This window comes from Aquarana catesbeiana, linkage group LG04 (assembly GCF_042186555.1).
Source record: "Aquarana catesbeiana isolate 2022-GZ linkage group LG04, ASM4218655v1, whole genome shotgun sequence".
Classification (NCBI taxonomy): Eukaryota; Metazoa; Chordata; class Amphibia; order Anura; family Ranidae; genus Aquarana; species Aquarana catesbeiana.
Genome location: NC_133327.1, coordinates 488,096,621 through 488,118,400, shown reverse-complemented (window position 1 = coordinate 488,118,400; position 21,780 = coordinate 488,096,621). Strand labels below are relative to the sequence as shown.

The 21,780-nt window shown below is 47.7% G+C and overlaps 1 protein-coding gene and 1 pseudogene across 1 annotated transcript in view; both read right to left on the bottom strand.

The window, feature by feature from the left end:
* Positions 1-21,780, bottom strand: part of MAP4K3 (mitogen-activated protein kinase kinase kinase kinase 3) — a 1,235,976-nt gene that overhangs the window by 281,943 nt on the left and 932,253 nt on the right. The window lies entirely within an intron of this gene.
* Positions 21,251-21,366, bottom strand: LOC141141694 (5S ribosomal RNA; annotated as a pseudogene).

Sequence of the window (21,780 nt, the reverse complement as noted above, 5' to 3'; positions counted from 1 at the left end):
ACCAATGTTTTCCTTTTCAATTTTGCAATCAAAAGGATCTGGAGTGAGTTCCAGTGTTTCCTCTGGAGGGGGAGCTCTGTCCACCTGACACCTTTTGTTTTCCCATAAACTCCAAAAGTGTGGAAAATCTCTCCCCACTAGGGCTTCATGAAGTAGTGAGGGTACCACCCCCACTGAATGTGTCACAGTGCCCCGAGGGGTATAAAACTCAACCACAGCAGTCTGGTAGTCAAGTGTGTCACCATGTATACAAATCACCTCAATAGTGCTAGGATGTAACTTTGCAGGATTTACAAAATCACTGTCAGAGAACCATTACAAACGCTCGTTCCCGTGCGCCAGCCAGACGTGCGGCACGAACGTGTGAACCCCGGACCAGGCACGCACGTTAGTACTCTCATACTAACGTGGGCACGTCTGCACGCCAACGAATCACAGCACAGGGCGCCCTATTTAAAGGATCAGCATACTAGTATCAGTGCTGGATTGTCTTAGCTAGTTCCTGTATCCTTGATTGCTGTTTGATTGAACCTTGATCCTGAAACCTTGGCCTTCCTGACTACTCTTTTGGATTATCCCTGCAACTCTGTTTACTTCTGCTTCCTGTACTGAACCCGTCTTGAACTTCTGACCATGGCTCTGTCTTCTGATCTTGTACCTCTCTGCCAGCCCATTGCCAACCTCCGCTAGCCCCTGACTACGAACCTGCCTATCGACTGTGCACCTTCCTGCCAGGACCTTGCCGACTCCTGCTTGTTCCTGACCTTGCAAGTTCTCCTGTTGGACTTTCCTGAACCTATCCAGGATCAACATCTCACCAGCATCTCTAGGCTCAGGTGTTCCTGATCCTGCCAACAGGCACCTGCACCCTTCCGTTGCCCTAGCAGCCCTGTCTCCACCTCCAGGGGTGTTAGGACCGGAACCGCGCAAGAGACCACCCTCGTCATTTCAGACTCCACAGTAAGGTTCGTGACAGTGCAATCCAGCCAAATGGAGTCTGAAAGGGGGGCCTCAGCTATGGATGCTCTGTGCCAGCAGATTGCAAACCTCACTCAAGCAGTCCAGGGCCTGCAGGATGGCTATCAGCGACTTGAGCAACGAATGGAGTCTCTCCCTCCAAGCACCTCGGCACGCCAGACAGCCGCAGCACCTGCACCGTCGATCTCAACTTCTACTCCCACAGTAGTGGTGCCACCCCCAGAGCCACAAGTTCCTGCTCCAGAAAGATTCATGGGAGACCGCAGTAAATTCCGCGCTTTCAGAAACGCTTGCCATCTGTATTTCCTACTTCAGCCTCGCACCTTCTCCTTGGAAAGTACCAAGGTGGGATTCATCATCTCGTTGCTACAGGGAGAACCCCAGACCTGGGCTCACCATCTATTAGAACAAGCTAGTCCCTTGCTAGGCACCATGGACTCTTTTTTGGATGAAATGGCTAAGCTTTATGATGACACTCAGCGCACCACTACAGCTGAGGCTAGTCTCCACGCCCTCCAGCAAGGCCGTAGGCCTGTGGAGGACTATGTCACAGACTTTAGACGGTGGAGTTCCGACACACAGTGGAACGACGCCGCTCTTCGTTTTCAGTTCCGCTCAGGACTGTCAGAGGCATTGAAAAATGAACTAGCTCGGGTGGGGGTCCCCAATTCTCTTGAAGAACCGATTCAGCTATCTATTCAGATCGATCGCCGGCTGAGGGAGCGAAAATCTGAAAGAACCAGCCAATACCGGCCCATGTGGATGTTACCTAGGGTACCCAGCCACCCACCTATTCCTGCAACCCCACTATCTGCTCCAGTCACTGAAGCTTCCGAGCCAATGCAATTAGGCCTGCTTCGTGCCCCATTGACACCAGAAGAGAAGCAGCGCCGCCGTATGAATAATCTCTGCCTTTACTGTAGAGGAACCGGTCATTACGCCAACATGTGTCCTAACAAGACTCGTAAGTGTGTCTCGTCTTCTCTTGATCCTTGTGCTTTGGCTCTATTAAGATCAACTCACATTGCTGTTCCTGTCTCCCTACAGCTTCCAGGAGGGGCACTCCAGGTCCAGGCCATCGTTGACTCAGGCGCCTGTAGTTGCTTCGTCGACCATGCCTTCACCCTGCAACACAAGATTCCTCTACGTCCCAAGTAACACAAATTGTCCATACGACTAGCTGATGGGTCCAACATCAAATCTGGGCCCATCATTCAAGAAACTCAACCTCTGCCCGCTGATATCTCACCCAACCACCAAGAACTGTTGTGCCTAGACGTGATATCCTCACCGCTCTTCCCAATCATCCTGGGAATGCCATGGTTGCAAGCACACAACCCACAGATCGATTGGACAACCGGCAAGGTGGTCTTTCAGTCTGCCTATTGCCTCCATAACTGCCTCCAAACCCTCCACCACTCAGTACCAGTTGTTGGTTGTCTCAAACCCACATCTGAATCCCAAGATCTTGTTCCACCCGTATACCACGATTTCCTGGATGTCTTTGATAAACAGAAAGCAGACACCCTTCCTCCCCACCTGGCCTACGATTGCCCAATTGAACTTTTACCAGGGGCAGAAATCCCCTTTGGCCGAATTTTCCCCCTCTCGGAACCTGAACTCTTGGTCCTGAAAGACTACGTCAACGAGAACCTCAAAAAGGGGTTCATCTGACACTCTACTTCTCCAGTTGGAGCAGGAATATTCTTTGTTGAAAAGAAGGACCACTCACTCCGGTCGTGTGGGGATTACAGGGAACTAAATTGGATTACCGTTAAAAACCGCTACCCCCTGCCTCTAATTCCAGAATTACTCCAGAGACTCCGCTCTGCAACAATTTTCACCAAGTTGGATCTACGAGGTGCTTACAACTTGATCAGGATCAGAAAGGGTGATGAGTGGAAAACGTCCTTCCAGACGCGGTTTGGCCATTTCGAGTACCTCGTTATGCCCTTTGGGTTATGTAACGCACCAGCAACTTTCCAGCATTTCGTAAATAATATTTTCAGAGACTTCCTAGACTTATTCATGATCGTTTATCTAGACGACATTCTGATTTTCTCGGTTTCCCTGGAACTACATCGTGACCATGTGAAACAGGTCCTTCTTAGGTTAAGACAAAATGGACTCTATGCCAAGGCCGAGAAATGTGAATTCGAACGGCAGACCATTCACTTTCTCGGACTAGTAATCTCTACAGGAGGGATGGCAATGGATCCTCAAAAGGTCGCAGCCATAATGTCCTGGCCGCCTCCCGTTGACAAGATAGGGGTACAACGGTTTATTGGTTTCTCCAATTTTTACAGGAAATTTATTAAAAACTTTTCGGGTATCATGCCCATCACTCAGATCACCAAAAAACAGAACCGCTTTCAGTGGACAGAGGTAGCTCAAGCTGCTTTTGACAAATTAAAGAGACTATTCACCTCTGCCCCGGTATTGAAGCACCCTGATCCTGCCCTTCCATACATACTGGAAGTAGATGCTTCAGAGAGCGCTGTAGGGGCCATCCTGTCTCAGCGCCAAGGACCTAAAGCTTTAATGCACCCTGTGGCCTTTTTCTCGAAGAAATGAGAGCCTTCAGAAAGGAACTACGATGTGGGGGACCGGGAACTGTTGGCAATCAAATCGGCTCTGGAAGAGTGGCGGTACCTCTTGGAGGGAGCAACACACCCAATACTGATCTTCACAGATCACAAAAATTTAGAGTATCTCAGGACTGCTAAACGTCTCAGACCCAGACAAGCAAGATGGGCTCTTTTTTTTTTCTCGCTTCAGTTTTCATATAACCTACCGGCCCGGATCCAAGAATGTGAAACCAGACGCGTTGTCGCGTATGTTCACGGAAATCGAGGTTCCACCTCAAACGGATACCATATTACAGGCTGGGAATTTTTTGCTTACACAAAATGATTTAATGACACAGATACGTCAAGCATCCAGGGGAATCTCTCTGACTCCAGATATGAACCTTCAAGAAGACGATGGGCTCTATTGGCAGGGGAATAAAATTTTCGTACCACAGAATCTGCGTACTACTATTTTACAAGTGTGCCATGACTACCCGCTGGCCGGCCATTTCGGGGGACACAAGACCATGGATTTGGTCCAGAGACATTTTTGGTGGCCCAGCTTAGCAAGGGACTGCAGGAAATATGTCGGCTCATGCTCAATTTTTCTCAAAAACAACAACAGCAAAAGCAAAGCATGGGGATTATTAAGACCACTACCCATTCCTGAAAGACCCTGGGATAAGATTGCGATGGATTTTATTGTAGAGCTCCCTCCATCGGAAGGATTTTCATCCATCTTTGTAGTGGTGGACCGCCTCTCCAGGATGTCACATTTTGTCCCCATGAAAGGAACTGCTGAAGTTTGTATTAAAGAAGTGGTGAGATTGCTTGGAATCCCTAGTGACATTGTTTCAGATCGTGGAGTGCAGTTTACTTCAAGATTTTGGAAAACACTGTGCGAAGCACTGGGCATCAAACTAAATTTCTCCTCAGCGTATCATCCCCAGTCCAATGGACAGACTGAGCGTACCAACCAAACGCTAGAATACCTGCGATGCTTTACCTCTTTTTACCAGGAAGATTGGGCCTCACTATTGCCCTTGGCGGAATTCGCATTTAACAACTCTACCCATACAGCTACCAACCAATCTCCCTTCTTCTCTAATTATGGGTTCCATCCCTCTTTCTTGCCAACGCTAATTCCAGACTCTCCGTTACCAGCTGTTCAGGACAGACTAAATTTCCTTGCTACTAATAACCAGGTGCTGAGAGAGACCATTGCCAGGACACAGGAGGTTAATAAAAGATTCTTTGACAGAAAGAGGAGAGGAGAACTGGATTTGAAAGTGGGTGACCGTGTGTGGCTTTCAACAGTCAATCTGAAACTGGCCTGCCCGTCCAGGAAATTGGGACCTAAATATCTGGGACCTTTCCCAGTCGAGAAAGATCAATTCAGTGGCGTATGAACTTGAATTTCCCGACACATTCAAGATACATCCTGTGTTTCATACTTCCTTGTTGAAACCTGACGTGGTTAATCCCTTTCCAGGACGCGAAATGGGGCCCCCAGAGGCCATAATGGTGGATGGAGAGGAGGAGTTTGAGATCAAGACCATTGTGGACTGCAGAAAAAGGCAAGGACATAATCAATATTTAATTGAATGGAAAGGTTTTGGCCCAGAAGAAAACTCCTGGGAACCGGAAGCAAACCTTCATGCCCCAAGGCTTATACAAGCCTTTCATCGCTCTCATCCAGAAAGAAGGATCCAGAGGGGCATCCAGAGGCTGCCCGTAAGGAGGGGGCAATGTCAGAGAACCATTACAAACGCTCGTTCCCGTGCACTAGCCAGACGTGCGGCGCGAACGTGTGAACCCCGGACCAGGCACGCACGTTAGTACTCTCATACGAACGAGTGCACGTCGGCGTGGGCACCTGACACCTTTTGTTTTCCCATAAACTCCAAAAGTGTCGAAAATCTCTCCCCACTAGGGCTTCATGAAGTAGTGAGGGTACCACCCCCACTGAATGTGTCACAGTGCCCCGAGGGGTATAAAACTCAACCACAGCAGTCTGGTAGTCAAGTGTGTCACCATGTATACACATCACCTCAATAGTGCTAGGATGTAACTTTGCAGGATTTACAAAATCACTGTCAGAGAACCATTACAAATGCTCGTTCCCGTGCGCCAGCCAGACGTGCGGCACGAATGTGTGAACCCCGGACCAGGCAAGCACGTTAGTACTCTCATACGAACGAGTGCACGTCGGCGTGGGCACGTCCGCACGCCAACGAATCACAGCACAGGGCACCCTATTTAAAGGATCAGCATACTAGTATCAGTGCTGGATTGTCTCAGCTAGTTCCTGTATCCTTGATTGCTGTTTGATTGAACCTTGATCCTGAAACCTTGGCATTCCTGACTACTCTTTTGGATTATCCCTGCAACTCTGTTTACTTCTGCTTCCTGTACTGAACCCGGCTTGAACTTCTGACCATGGCTCTGTCTTCTGATCTTGTACCTCTCTGCCAGCCCATTGCCAACCTCCGCTAGCCCCTGACTACGAACCTGCCTATCGACTGTGCACCTTCCTGCCAGCACGTTGCCGACTCCTGCTTGTTCCCGGCCTTGCAAGTTCTCCTGTTGGACTTTCCTGAACCTATCCAGGATCAACATCTCACCAGCATCTCTAGGCTCCGGTGTTCCTGATCCTGCCAACAGGCACCTGCACCCTTCCGTTGCCCTAGCAGCCCTGTCTACACCTCCAGGGGTGTTAGGACTGAACCGTGCAAGAGGCCACCCTCGTCATTTCAGACGCCACAGTAAGGTTCGTGACAATCACCTTTGACTAATGTCACAACACTACCGGAATCTAGCAGAGCAGTGACTGGCTTTCCATCAACAGAAATCATACACATTTGTTTTTTCCATGCATCCCTGACATGATGCAGTACATGCCACCTGTGCAAAAAGAGACATGTCTTTTTTCAAAAAATATTATCACATTGCATTGGTTCATCACTTAGGGAACAGTTAGTGGCAATATGACCTAACGCATGGCAGCGATAAAATTTTGTGTGTTCTGTACCCAGTCCTCTAAACGGCCTTAGAAACCTTCCTGACCTATTTGGCCAGTCTCCAGGTCCTGAGCCCATAGTCTCATTATTTGTAGCAACAGTCTTGTAATTTTTTTCCCACGACCTTGAACCGGCCCCCGGGCGGTTTTTCACCTCTAGTGCTACTGGGGTGGGGCACAGATGAGTTCAATAATAAGTCTCCAGCAGCAGTAAGTCTCTCCACCAGGTCCACCAGCTGGTTTGCAGTCTTAGGGTCCCCATGGCTGACCCACTTTCTCATGGTGGCAGGAAACGCATGCAAATACCGGTCCATAACCACATGCTCCACAATTTTAGGGCCTGCCAAAGTCTCTGGCTGCAGCCACTTCTTGGTGAGGTGTATCAAGTGAAACATTTGGGAGCGGGATGCTTTGTCAGTACTGTAGGACCACCGCTGCACCCTGTTGAGCCCAGACTGCAATCGTGACACCCAGGCGTGCAAGCATCTCAGCCTTCAGTATCTCATAATCCTGGGTTGCATCTGGTTCCAGGTCATAATAGGTCTTTTGGGGTTCTCCTGTCAGAAAAAGCGCTAGCAGTGTAGCACATTGCTTTTTGCCATCCTTCTCGAACAGCGACTCGCACAATTTTATCCCTAAATGAGAAAGAAATGTTGTTTTTTTTATATATTTCTTGGGGATATTTATTATAGCAAAAAGTAAAAAAATATTGCTTTTTTTTCAAAATTGTCGCTCTTTTTGTTTATAGCGCAAAAAATAAAAACTGTGCGCAGTGCAGTATCACAAAAAGTGCTCTGGGCAGGAAGGGGGTAAATCCTTCCAGGGCTGAAGTGGTTAAACAGTGCTCCGTGAGATGTTCAAAGCTTGGGATATTATATGTTGTCTGGTGTGTTCCTTGGTTTTCATGATGCTATTTGTTCACTAAGGGTCTCTAACAAACCTCTGAGGGCTTCACAGAACAGCTGTATTTATACTGAGATTAAATTACACACAGGTGGACTCTATTTACTAATTAGGGGACTTCTGAAGGCAATTGGTTCTACTAGATTTTAGTTAGGGGTAATAGAGTAAAGGGGGCTGAATAGAGATGTGAGTGAGGGAGCATAGGATAGAAGAAGAGGGTGACTGTAGTAGTTGTGAGGGAACAGGATCCAGTTTACAATTGGTTAAGTGGGCATCTGAGAAAAGTTTTGTAACCTCTTCAGTAGTAGCCAATTCAAAAGAGGAGAGTGTTGAATGTGCTGTTAGGCAAGGTATGTTGGGCGGGGAAGATGTACGCACAGTAGAGGTATCCTCACGAACTGCATCAATCTTGTCTTTGAAGTAATTGGCAATCTCTTGGGCAGTGAGTGAGTTAGTGGGTAGAGGGGGTGGGGGACGAAGCAGAGAGTTAAAGGTTGAGAAGAGCCAACGGGGACTGGATGACAAGGAATTAAAAAGAGAGACAAAGTAGGCTTGTTTGGTAGCATGGAGGCATGAATTGTATTTTAGAAGGGCAGATTTATATAGAGTGAAGTCTTGCAGGCATTTGGTTTCACGCCACAGTCATTCAAGAGCACGGCAATGTCTCTTGAGATTTCTAGTGTTGTCAGTTTGCCAGGGTTGTAACGGTCGGGGCCTGATTCTGTGTGTGGTTAGAGGAGCAAGTGCATCTAGTGATGATGAGAGTGAACTGCTGTAGACAGAGGTGGCCAAGTCAGGACAGGACAGGGGAGAGATTATGTCATATAGGTGGTCAGTAGCAGAATAGAGAAGAGAAGGGTTAAAGTGGCTAAGGTTTCTACAAGTAATTGTTTGCTGCTTGGAGGGATGGGTGGTTGGAGGCAAGGATACAGTGAAAGTAATGAGGTTGTGATCAGAAAGAGGAAAGGGGGTGTTGGTGAGGTTGCCAGGGTTGCAGAGATGGAAGAATACAAGATCAAGGAAATTACCATTGGAGTGAGTGGATGTATGTGTCTATTGGGTTAGGTCAAAAGATGAGGTTAAGTCTAGAAGTTTAGCTGTAGTTGGGCTGTTAACATTGACAGGAATGTTGAAGTCACCAAGAATGATAGTGGGTATTTCAGAGGAGAGAAAGTAGGGTAGCCAGGCAGATAAGTCATCAAGAAAGCGCGATACCGGCCCAGGAGGCCAATATATTGCTGCAATCCTCAGCAAAATGGGGGAAAACAGACGAATACAGTGCATCTCGAAAGAAGAGAGAGATAGAGGGGGAGGGACAGGAAGGACTTGGAAGGTGCTTTGTGGGGATAGAAGGAAGCCAACTCCACCTCCTTTCTGTCTGTTGGGTCTGGGGGAGAGAGTCCAATGGAGTCCACCATGGGAGAGGGCAGCAGGAGAATCTGAGTCAAAATTTTGAAGCCAGGTTTCTGTTATGGCGCGTATGTTAAAGCCATGAGAGATGAAGAGGTCATGTACAGATGTTAGCTTGTTACAGATGGAGCGGGCGTTCCAAAGGGCGCATGAGATTGGTGGGCTGCTTTGAGGAAGCAGGGGGATAGAAATTAAACTGAGTGGATTGCGGTGGTTGCCAGAGGTGGAAGGGTATTGGATATATGGCTTGCAATTGGAATATGGCGGACCAGGATTAGGAGAAATGTCACCTGAGACTAGGAGAAGGAGGAGGGCAAGAAAGGCAAGATGGGAGTGGGACGGGCATGAGCGCACGTGTCTAGTGGCCCTGGTGTTTTTGTCAGCATGTGGATGCACCAAATGCAGGAGATGATGGGTGCCATAGTAGGGAGAGGGTAGGAGTGAGGGTGATATGTGCATGCTGCAGGGAAGAGAGGAGGGGTAGAGTAAAGATAATTTGAGGATAGAAGACGCCAATGTGAGAAGGAAAACAATAAGGAGCATGTTAGTGGATAGAGAGTGGGAAACTGACTTTATATAAAATAAATATCAAAAGCTGGTTTGCGTGTTGTCTTGTAGAGTGGAGCAGAGTTCTTGTTGTATCTTCATCCAGCTTTAATTATCCTGCTTTCGTTAAACTGCGTCGGTGAAACTGCGCATCACTAGTGACAGAGCCACTCAGGACAGAGTCATGATGTCTGCGCCACCCCATAGGATGCTTTAAATTTATAGGGGGACTAAGCAGGCATGCTTTTCTCAGTTGTTCATTATTGGGTCTAATTTGAGACACCTGAATATGAGAGAGGAGATGGCAAATACCAGACCAGCTACAGACACAGGCTAGGGTCGTAAAGCTAATTGCCTCTCTTGATCACTCCCCCCAGCCAAATGGGGTTGAGAATCAATCACCAGTAATATTGCTATTGCAGTGGGGCTGGTTTAGCGCTAGCATTAAATATAGAAGTTTAAAGATATGGCAGCAGAAGACATTTACCAAAAATGTTAACGCAATGTCAGTTCAGTAGAGATGTACAGATGGATACAAGATGTTTACCAAAAATGTTAAAGCAATGTCAGCAATGTCAGTTCAGTAGAGATGTACAGATGGGCATTGAAGACCAAGTTGCGACCTTGCAGATTTGAGCCATGGAGGCTTGGTGATGCACTGCCCACGAAGCACTAACAGCCCTAGAGGAGTGCATTTTGATTTGAGAGGGTAGAAACTACCTCTTTAAACAAGAAGCTAGAACGATTACTTGTTGAATCCGTTTAGAATAGTAGATTTCCATGCTTTCCATGCTTCCATCCTCTTTTAAGACCTTCAGGCAATACGAACAAAACATCCGTTTTCCGAATCTGAGCAGTCGTCTTTAAGTAGACTGCTTTCACCACATCAAGAGAATGTAGTGATTTTTCTTCCATAGAACAGGGTTGTGGAAAAAATAGGATTTTTTTACTTAACGTAAAATTTCTCAGAAAAAAAGCAGTCTACAACTTCCCGAGTATTGTCCAGGAGAAGAAACACGCTGGCCAGAGTTGAAGCCCGGGTCAGGCTCAGGTAATCCAATGATCTGGCAGGGCCAAGCAGACTTCCGATAGTATAGACTCCACTGAAATCAGTCAAGGTTTGTATAAGAACTACGTTGCTCCTCAGAGTAGTCATTGAGTCAGAGAAGAAGATCGTCCAGGCAGCCGAGGATCGCAAACCTCCACCGACGTAACCACGCCAGATCCGGGGCCAACACCTCGTGAACACCCGAGGAGCGGTAGCCAGACCCAAGGAGCAAAACCACATGCTCATAATGCTCTGCACTCACAGTAAAAAACGGAGGAGGTGCTGGAGTCAGGCACATAACAGAATGTGCAAGTAGCATTCGTGATATCAATAGAAGTCAGAAAGTCCCCATGATGGAGTGCCACCGCTGTGCAGACGGACTCCATCCTGAACTACTGTACCCCCCCACGGCAGGCCAAGGCCTTGAGGTCCAGAATTAGATGTACCATGCCCTCCATCCTGTAGACTGTGAACAGGTTTGAATAAAACCCCTGAAACTGTTCTCAGCACGGGAACCGGGACCATCACACTCTACAGCAACGGGAGCGGAGAACAGTCAGCAGTCTGGTGACAAACGTCCTTAGAAGCAAAAAAAAAAAAACCTCTTTGGAGGAACACAGCCGGAAAACTATCTTGTAAACGGACAAGATCAAGAAAGATCAAGACGTGACATGATGCCATTCCGGGTCAAACCCAAAAATACATGCCTCGGCACCACTGAGGAAACAGAGAGCTCAGCAACCAGGGTAACTGCGGCCAAATGACATATCGGACAACTGCAGTACCTGGACCAATAGATCCACCAATGCAGGAAGACGGGGATTCTGCTCCCCCTCCAGGTATGTCAGCTGGACCAAAAGATCCCTCTATTGGAACCATGGTTGCCTTGAGCAGCCTAGAGACAGGGGGATCCACTACTGGAGGAACCATCCACTACTGAAGGAGAGACCCCCCAAAGGGGTACCTTACAGCAAGTGTTCTTGGAAACACAAAAAAACCCAAATTGGACACTCCCAGTCCTCACACACAATTTTGTCAGAATAAGAGGGAAAAGGGAACGCCTTCGCAGCGCAAAACCACTTATCCAAAGGGATACCGGCCCTCTGCCGCAGCCACCGCTGCATCCCCCATCTTGAAGAAAGGTTCCCGCACAGATGCAATAAGTGCGAAAACCAGCACTCCTCGACCGCGGCCCCGCACAGGGAGCACAGACCGAAGCCCCCCACAGACCCGGGGGCCCCTCACAGGGGCAAAGACCTGGGGCCCCTCACAGGGGGGACAGACCCGGGGCACCTCACAGTGGGGACAGACCGCGGCCCCTCACAGGGGGCCCAGACCATGGCCCCTCACAGGGGGCCCAGACCATGGCCCCTCACAGGGGGCACAGAGTGGGGTCCCTCACAGGGGCACCGACCAAGGCCCCTCACAGGGGGCACCAACCAAGGCCCCTCACAGGGGGCACCAACCAAGGCCCCTCACAGGGGGCACCGACCAAGGCCCCTCACAGGGGGCACCGACCAGGCTCAGCAGGCCGCAGAAGCCATGGCCCAGCAGGCCGCAAAAACCGCTGCCTAAATTTTCGCCCATCTGCCGCGAGCGGGTCGACCAGACCGATCCATTTGCCGCAAGCTGTGGCCTAAACTACGGGAGCGGCGTGGCCTCCGCAGCCGACCCCGGGGCCCCCCTACCCTGCCGGTAGGCCGCAAAGCCGTGGCCCAAATTTTCGGCCATCTGCCGCGAGCAGGAGGACCGGACCGATCAATCTGTAGGCAACAAAGCCTCGGCCAAAATTATGGAAGCGGCAGCCTCCGCAGCCAGCCCCGGGGCCTCCCAAGCGGTACCTGTCTGGTAGGCCGCGAAGCGTGGACTAAACTTTTAGCTGCACACCGCAAGTGCATGGCCCCAAACGGACAATAGCGGCCTCCGCCGCCCAATCTGGGGCTACCCTCCCGCGCCCAGTCACCCGAATGCAGATGTCCGGTCACTCACCTCCTGGGCCCCCAAAATGCAGCAGGTGGGCCCATGAGATACCCCCCTAGTAGCAAACCCAAGGTGGAAAAGGGGGGTGGACACTGTGTCCACAAAGCCCCCAGGGCCAGAAGCCTGGGCCTCACCCAGGAAGGAAAGGAGGGGGGGATGGAGGCGAACCCCGGAGGGACCGACCACCCCAGGGAGTACCCGTACCCCCCCAGCGAAGGAGAGGCGGGGGCCCCCTACTTACCGCTCCAGCGAAGTGCGCAGGTAACTCTCCCAGACAGATCCTCCTCGCCACTGAAGTGGGGGGCAGTCAGCCATGAGGAACGCTGCGACACAGGCCGAGACCTGGTCATATGCGATCTCGCGAGACATTTAACTCGCAGGGCCAACCCCTGTCCAACGGGGCTAGGTCGCAGCCAACCTAGCGCATAGCTGAGGTCTGCACACGTTCGCTGGCCAGACTGGGGTGACCCTCTGGATCTAAGTATCCAGTCCTTCACCCAGCCTGGCAGTTGATTGTAGATTCAGAAAAAAAATCCAGGAAAAAGAGAAAATAACAAAATAAAAAACAAAAATTCCCAGGACTAGAGATCCCAGCAGTGAACCAGGTCCTTACTCCTGACTAGGCAAAAATAAACTGAATGCCTAGAGCAGGGAGGGGGTTATATACTGTCTGAGGACGGCCCATGGGCATGGCCAAGTGTTTTTTTTTTTGTTCTGCCTAGTCCTACTCCTAATAGAGGCGATATAACCCTATCGTTCTGAATAAGAAGGCTGTGTCTGAAGAATGCGAAGCAAGTGGTCGCTGAAATAATACCGATAAGGCCAAGACCTGTCCTTAGAAAGCACTTAAGGCCAGCTTTATTTCTCACCCTATCTGCAGAAAGTCAAGGATTCTACCTTTGACCCCTGGTTTCACACCAGAAGACATAGAGTCAGGTCCATAAATATTGGGACATCGACACAATTCTAATCTTTTTGGCTCTATACACCACCACAATGGATTTGAAATGAAACAAACAAGATGTGCTTTAACTGCAGACTTTCAGCTTTAATTTGAGGGTATTTACAGCCAAATCAGGTGAACGGTGTAGGAATTACAACAGTTTGTATATGTGCCTCCCACTTTTTAAGGGACCAAAAGTAAAGGGACAATTGGCTGCTCAGCTGTTCCATGGCCAGGTGTGTGTTATTCCCTCATTATCCCATTTACAAGGAGCAGATAAAAGGTCCAGAGTTCATTTCAAGTGTGCTATTTGCATTTGGAATCTGTTGCTGTCAACTCTCAATATGAGATCCAAAGAGCTGTCACTATCAGTGAAGCAAGCCATCATTAGGCTGAAAAAACAAAACAAACCCATCAGGGAGATAGCAAAAACATTAGGTGTGGCCAAATCAACTGTTTGGAACATCCTTAAAAATAAAGAACGCGCCGGTGATCTCAGCAACACCAAAAGACCCGGAAGACCACGGATAACAACTGTGGTGGATGACCAAAGAATTCTTTCCCTGGTGAAGAAAACACCCTTCACAACAGTTGGCCAGATCAAGAACACTCTCCAGGAGGTAGGTGTATGTGTGTCAAAGTCAACAATCAAGAGAAGACTTCACCAGAGTGAATACAGAGGGTTCACAACAAGAAGTAAACCATTGGTGACCTCAAAAATAGGAAGGTCATATTAGAGTTTGCCAAACATCTAAAAAAGGCTTCACAGTTCTGGAACAACATCCTATGGACAGATGAGACCAAGATCAACTTGTACCAGAGTGATGGGAAGAGAAGAGTATGGAGAAGGAAAGGAACTGCTCATGAACCAAAGCATACCACCTCATCAGTGGTAGTGTCATTGCATGGGCATGTATGGCTGCCAACGGAACTGGTTCTCTTGTATTTATTGATGATGTGACTGCTGACAAAAGCAGCAGGATAAATTCTGAAGTGTTTCGGGCAATATCTGCTCATATTCAGCAAGATGCTTCAGAACTCATTGAACGGCGCTTCACAGTGCAGATGGACAATGACCCGAAGCATACTGCGAAAGCAACCAAAGAGTTTTTTAAGGGAAAGAAGTGGAATGTTATGCAATGGCCAAGTCAATCACCTGACCTGAATCTGATTGAGCATGCATTTCACTTGCTGAAGACAAAACTAAAGGGAAAATGCCCCAAAAACAAGCAGGAACTGAAGACAGTTGCAGTAAAGGCCTGGCAGAGCATCACCAGGGATGAAACCCAGCGTCTGTTGATGTCTATGCATTCCAGACTTCAGGCTGTAATTGACTGCAAAGGATTTGCAAGTATTAAACAGTGAAAGTTTGATGGATGATTGTTAATCTGTCCCATTACTTTTGGTCCCTTAAAAAAAAGTGGGAGGCACATATACAAACTGTTGTAATTCTTACACCGTTCACCTGATTTGGATGTAAATACCCTCAAATTAAAGCTGAAAGTCTGCAGGTAGAGTCAAAAAGATTAGAATTGTGTCGATGTCGGGGCGTGGCCTAGCACAGCATGGAGTAGGACGTTTTTCTAGAGAGCTCCGTCCATTACTCCTTAATCTTCTCCATCCTGGACTCTAAGTGCACTAAAATCAGCTGGACCACATCCCTGCAGCTTGGGGAAGACATTGAGCACAATCCTGGAACGATTGGTCCCACGGCGGCCCGAACGGAGCGGCGATCTCCCAACTAGGCAAGACCGCGGCTTCGGCCTACTCCTGGAGGCCGCGGCCATCTTGGTCCTCCGCTCCTCCGGCCCTGAATCGATCTGCCTGCTGGAAAAAGGTACTCTGCTCATAGACACCCCATCCAGGGACAAGACAAACAAGGCTTATCTAGCCAGGGGGGACCCCGAGGAGGCTGAAAATTACACCCGGCCCGGACTGCGGCCTAGGCTTATAGGAGGTATACGGCGGCCATCTTGGTACACCTCCCCTCCCTGCCTATGTACTCTGCATAGATACAGCCCTGGTATATCCCACCGGACGGCCTTCACTAGAACCCCATATATCCTGAGGGACATAGTCCCAAAATAACTTCTTCACGGTACAATAAAGCCAATCCTTAACCCCTGAGGGCCTCTGAGCCTGGGACAGTGTCCGTCTTTCACTTAACAACAAGTCGGGGTGGTGGTGCACTAAGCTTACAGAGTTTCTGGGGTCCACCTGGGACCTTCGTACAATGTCACCATCCAAGGCACAAAAAGCAGCGGCAGCAAAACTAGAGCAATACCGCAGGACAGGAACAGAAAAAGAAGATATGGAGGAAGAGGGAACAACCGAGAAAGCTGGAGCAGGAGAACGGACTGTGGGCGACACTGACAAACTTCTGGAAGCAATCAACTTTTGCAGAACCTCTCTCACAGCTCAAATTGAGGAGGTCAAGGTGGATATTTCTCTTATCAGACAGGACTTTCAAAAGCTCAGGGAAAGAGTGAAAGAAACTGAGACCAGACTAGGAGAAGTGGAGGATGCTATCCCACCCTTGCAAACATCCTCAGACCGCGTGCAAAGGCAAATACAGCAACTCCTTTTAAAACAAGATGATATGGAGAATAGGCTGAGAAGATGTAATATACGCCTGATAGGCCTGCCGGAGGGGTCGGAGGGTAAGGACACTTCTACTTTTTTGGAACAACTACTGATCAATACTTATGGAAGAGAGGTGTTTTCCCCCATGTTTGCGGTGGAATGGGCACACCGCATGCCAGCAAGACCCCCTCCACAAGGAGCTCCTCCCCGTACGTTTATAGCTAAACTCCTTAACTACAAGGATCGGGACACTGCTTTGAGAATGGCAAGAGAGAAGGGCAATATCCCAGTGGGGAATGTCAAGGTAGCCATATTCCCAGACTTCTCGGCAGAGGTGCAGCGCCGTCGTCAGAGTTTCATGGAGGCCAAACGTAAACTAAGAAATCTGCAATATAAATACTCAATGCTTTTCCCAGCCCGACTTAGGGTGGAGCATGAAGGGCGAGCGGTTTTCTTCGAGGATCCAGAGGAAGTAATCTCCTGGTTGGAACGACGAGTTAACCCTCAACAAGCTGATTGATATAGTTCCTTTGATAAAGTGTCTGAGACCGAAAAAATCTCCTACCAGTACAAATCTAAAGCACAAATCCCGTTTATCTACAGCACAAGAGTCACATTACCCTCCGGGGCTCCGGAGTGAGAAGAAGTCCTACAGTTAACATGTATCGTGCAGCGAGACTTTACCCCACACAGCTCTGGGAAGCAGCAACATGTTCATTGGAACTCTATCCGGAACTTAATAGTTGCAAATAAATGGAAACAAGAAGATCGAGGGATAATTTTACATGGTTTGCAAGTGATATGGGTGATATTTTTCACTTTATTTAGTGTCCGGAGGCTGAACCAATTGATCTACATTCCACTACTCAGGAGGAAGTTAGAATGTTTCCCAGATAGCGACCAGTTTAGGGACTATGCCCGCACAAGTTGGGGTCAGTGTAGGGCAGGGAGGGGGGCGGGGGTTCAAATGTTCTTAGTTTGTTTCATTTTGAATGTGCATACCCACAATAGAAAACAGGTAACGATACATATGACAGATCTATGGGAGAAAATCTATATACCATATCGCTGGTATTTGAGTCAGATATCTCTGCAAGTTAATATTCTGTATACCTTGTGCAGAAAGCGCAAATTGTTCTATACAAATGTTAAATTAATGATTAAACTACTTAGCATATGGCATCCTTGAAATTTTTGACATGGAATGTGAGGGGGCTGCGTGAGAAATTTAAGCGAGCAGCAGTCTTCACATTTCTGAAGAAGCAACGCGCTGACATAATAGCACTAGTGGAAACCCACATTGAGGGAAGCATCAGATGGCGCTCCGCAGGCCATGGGTTGGTTGGGCGTACCACTCTACCCACACATCACACTCTAGGGGAGTTTCTGTATTGGTTGCTAAATCAGTACATTTTGAATTATGTGAGCTAACTACTGACCCGAATGGCCGCTATGTATTCATTCATGCCAAGGTGTATGGGGAGCCTTTGCTGATAATGGCTTTCTATATACCACCTCCATTTAACATGTCTATGGTCAAGGAAGGCATATCATATATGACCCGACATCCAAATATAGCGGCGGTCTGGTTGGGGGATTTTAATGTTACCTTGAACCCGGCTCTAGACAGGCTACAGATAACATCAGTAACACCCGGTGCTCCCACAGAAACTAAGTTCTCCAAGCTTATCTCCACCTTCCACCTAATAGATACATGGAGACACAAATTCCCACTGGTCAAATCATATTCATGTTTCTCGGCATCTCGGGGCTCTATGTCCCGAATAGACTTTATATTTATTTCCCGCAGATTGACCCCAAGACTATCGGAGGCAATGTTCTGCCCTAGAGTACTGTCGGACCATAGCCCCTATTGGATTACATTAAGTATTCCAGTGACAAAACCACCACGAGCATGGCGCCTGAATCCATTCTGGCTGTCTTTTCTGCCAGAAGACGACGAGCTCATAGACAAATGGAAATTATACTTTATAGAAAATGATGAGTCAGCATCATCACCCGCAGTCTGGGACTCTTAAGCTCTTTGCTAGACACACACTGATAAAGGCAATTAATAAAATTAAGATGGACTCTTCGGGTGCCCTCGGTAAGGCACTTACTTGTCCTCTGCAGAAAGAGAGTATACCAACACCCCGACATCAATAACAGTAGACCAACTTAAATTACAGACTAGAGTGGTTAATCGGCTGCAATACCAGAAAGCAAAACAAAAAATGTTTTTTTCTAAGCAAAAAATGTTTGAATATGGGGAAAAGGCAGGCAAATTACTTGCATACCTAGTCCACAGCGAGGATAGACCCCCAGTGGTCATCACATTGCATGGTCCCGGAGGACAAAAAATAACAGACCCACCTACGGTAACCTCAATGTTTAGAGATTTTTTCGCAGATTTATACACAACGGCAGCCCCCACTGAGACCCACCTCATGTCTTTCTTTCTCGAAAAGATATCCTTCCCACAATTAACGAAAGAACAAGTAGACCTATTGGAAGCCCCACTTACCTTGGACGAAATATCAAATGCTATGGCTAGCTTCGCTAGGTCCAAATCCCCTGGTTCAGATGGACTCCCAATAGAGTTCTATTCCCAATTCAGCAAATTACTAACCCCCAAACTATTAAAACTATATAATCATCTATTTGAAACTGAGACTTTACCTCCCTCCATGACAGAGGCTACAATAGTCCTCATCCCTAAACCCGGTAAGGACCTGGGGTTTCCAGAATCCTATCGACCGATATCGCTCCTACAGGTTGATATCAAAATACTTGCCAAAGTTCTATCGATTAGACTCAACCAGGTAATATTGACATTAATACTCGCGGACCAGGCTGGTTTCATGCCTGGACGCAACACTTCGTTTAATCTTAGGAAACTTTACATTAACCTGCAGGCTACACATGAGCAAGTGGGTACACGAGTGGTTGTGACCTTAGACACAGCGAAAGCCTTCGACTCGGTGGAGTGGAGGTATCTCTGGAGATGCTTGGAGGGCTATGGCTTTGGACCAAAATTTATTAAATGGGTCCAACTCCTATACCGGACACCCAGGGCCAGGGTGGTAGCCAATGGATGGTCGTCTCAGCCATTCGACCTCAGTAGAGGCACGAGACAGGGTTGTCCCCTGTCCCCACTCCTATATGCCCTGGCGGCTGAGCCATTGGCGATGTCCATCCGAGCAAACCCAGAGATCAGGGGACTTAGGGTGGGCTCTCTGATTGAAAAAATTAGCATGTACGCAGATGACACACTTTTATACCTGGCAGATTCGGACACATCATTACGTAATGCACTCCACACGATAGAACAATTTGGAATATTTTCAGGTCTAAAAATCAATTGGGACAAATCCCAAATTTTGCCAATTGATAGTTTCCCACCCTTAGAATCCCAATCCAGCTTACCACTACAAAGAGTAGATGTCATTAAATATTTAGGGATTCATATAACCAGATTCCCTGCAGACTACATATCCCTAAATATAACCCCTCTAATCTCCCTAGTTAAAAATAAAATACGGGTCTGGTCCAAGTTGCCACTGGGGGTCTGGGGACGCATAAACTTAATTAAAATGATTCTACTACCCAAAATACTCTATATACTATGGCACACCCCCGTTTATTTACCCTTAAAACATTTTAAATCTTTGGAGTCCCTCCTAAAGACGTTTGTGTGGGGAAATAACAGGCATAAACTGACATGGCAAGCCCTCAAAAATCCGACTGATCTAGGTGGCACTGCTCTACCCGACTTTAATTTATACTACATTGCAGCACAGTTATCACAGCTTTTTCATTTAGACAAAACCGACAGTGAGAGATTTCTTACGCTCATATGCCCTAAGTGGGCACAATACACCAAAGACCCGATATATGCAATAGCGACAGACAAGGGAGAGATGGAACTAGGAGATAGAAGACATACTATAATATACCATTACAGGAAAATATGGAATTTAGCAACCTCTAGACTCGATATTTCACAGTTTAACGACTACACGCCTCTATGGTACAACAAAAAGCTTCAAGAATTCAATAAAATACAGGACTCATCTATATGGTCCGCACAGGGGATATTTTACCTACATCATATATTAAAAGATGGACAACTCAAAACCTTTGACGTACTCAAAAAAGAATTTACAATACAGGACCAGATGTTCTTTAGATTTTTACAAATCCGTCATGCAACAAAATCACAATTTCCTGACTCATGCCCTAGCCCTGCTCCCAATGTACTCATTGCCATAATAAAAGAATTGTGTCGATGTCCCAATATTTATGGACCTGACTGTATACTTCCCAGACTCCATAATATATAATTATGGAGGCCGGCTCCCTTGCATTAACCAAGATAGAAACCACTGAACCTGACAGCCCACGTTTCTTCAGAGTGTGGGTCTCAATAGCCAAACCGTTAAATTTAGCGTTTGTAAGGTATGATGGAATACCAGACCTTGAGAAGAAGGTCTGGCCATGGCGGTAGGGTCCATGGGTCCCCTACTGTCATCTTTACGATCTCTGCATACCAAGATTTCCTGGGCCCGCTGGGGGCCACAAGAATCACCGACTTCCCTTCCTGCTTGATCCTGCGAAGAAGTCGTGGACGCAGGCAGAATAGGAGGGAATGCATAAATCAGTGAGAACCGATTCCACGGGAATAGCAAGGCATCTGTTCCGCATGCTAGTGGATCCTTTGTTTTTGACACAAAGTTGTCGATTCCTTTGTTGAACCTGGACGTAAACAGATCTATGTGTGGGATCCCCCATCTTTGACATATTGACAGGAAGATATCGGGGTGAAGGAAACATTCTCCTGTGAACAAATGCTGGCGACTCAAGTAGTCTGCCTGCCAATTTTCTATTCCTAGAATGAAGACCGCCGATAGGCAAAGTACGTTGTTTTCTCCCAAGATAGGATAGGATTCACCTTTCTCTGGGCCGCACAACTTCTTGTGCCCCCTTTGTGATTAACATAGGCCATTGCTGTGGCATTGTTGGATGGAATCCTGGCAGGACAATACCGTAAACTAAACGTTCAGGCTCTCAGAACCAAGTGCTCTGCCTGAATATCTAGAATGATAATGGGCAAGGCCATTTCTGATCTGGGCCACTTCTCTTGGACAGTTCTAGCCTCTTCCAGGACTGTTCCCCAACCCAAAAAGAAAGGTTGGCATATGTTGTTACCACTTCCCATGTAACTGAAGGCAGGATTTTCCCCATAGCAGATTTTTGGCTCCGGCGTACCCAGCCTACAGCACCTGGTATTTCCAGGTGGTCCATCCGGGTACTGACCAGGCCCGACCCTGCTTAGCCTTTAAGATCAGACGAGATTGGGCACTTTCAGGGTGATGTGGCCGTAGGCTTTGGAGTCAGACACCACGGGAATCTAGAGCTTGAACCCTTTGTTCCAAGCCAATAGGATACTGTTTTGCAGCAGTCTCGAATGAAACTGAGCATAAGGAACGGCCTCGAATGAAGCCACCATCTTTCCCAACAACCTCATGCAAAGCTGAATAAAGAATTCATCTTGCTTCGACCACCCAAATCTGTTCCTTTATGGCACTGATGTTTGCCTGGGGCAAGCATACCCTTTTCTGAGTGTACCTATGATCAGACCCAAGTATTTTAGCCATCTTCATGGTTTTAAAGAAGATTTCTCCTAGGTTGAGAATCCGACCTATATATTCCAGGTAGTTGAATGTGGTGACCATATTTTGGTCTAAGCGGGCTACCGACTGGACTATCAAGAACAGATCGTCCAGGTAAACCATAATCA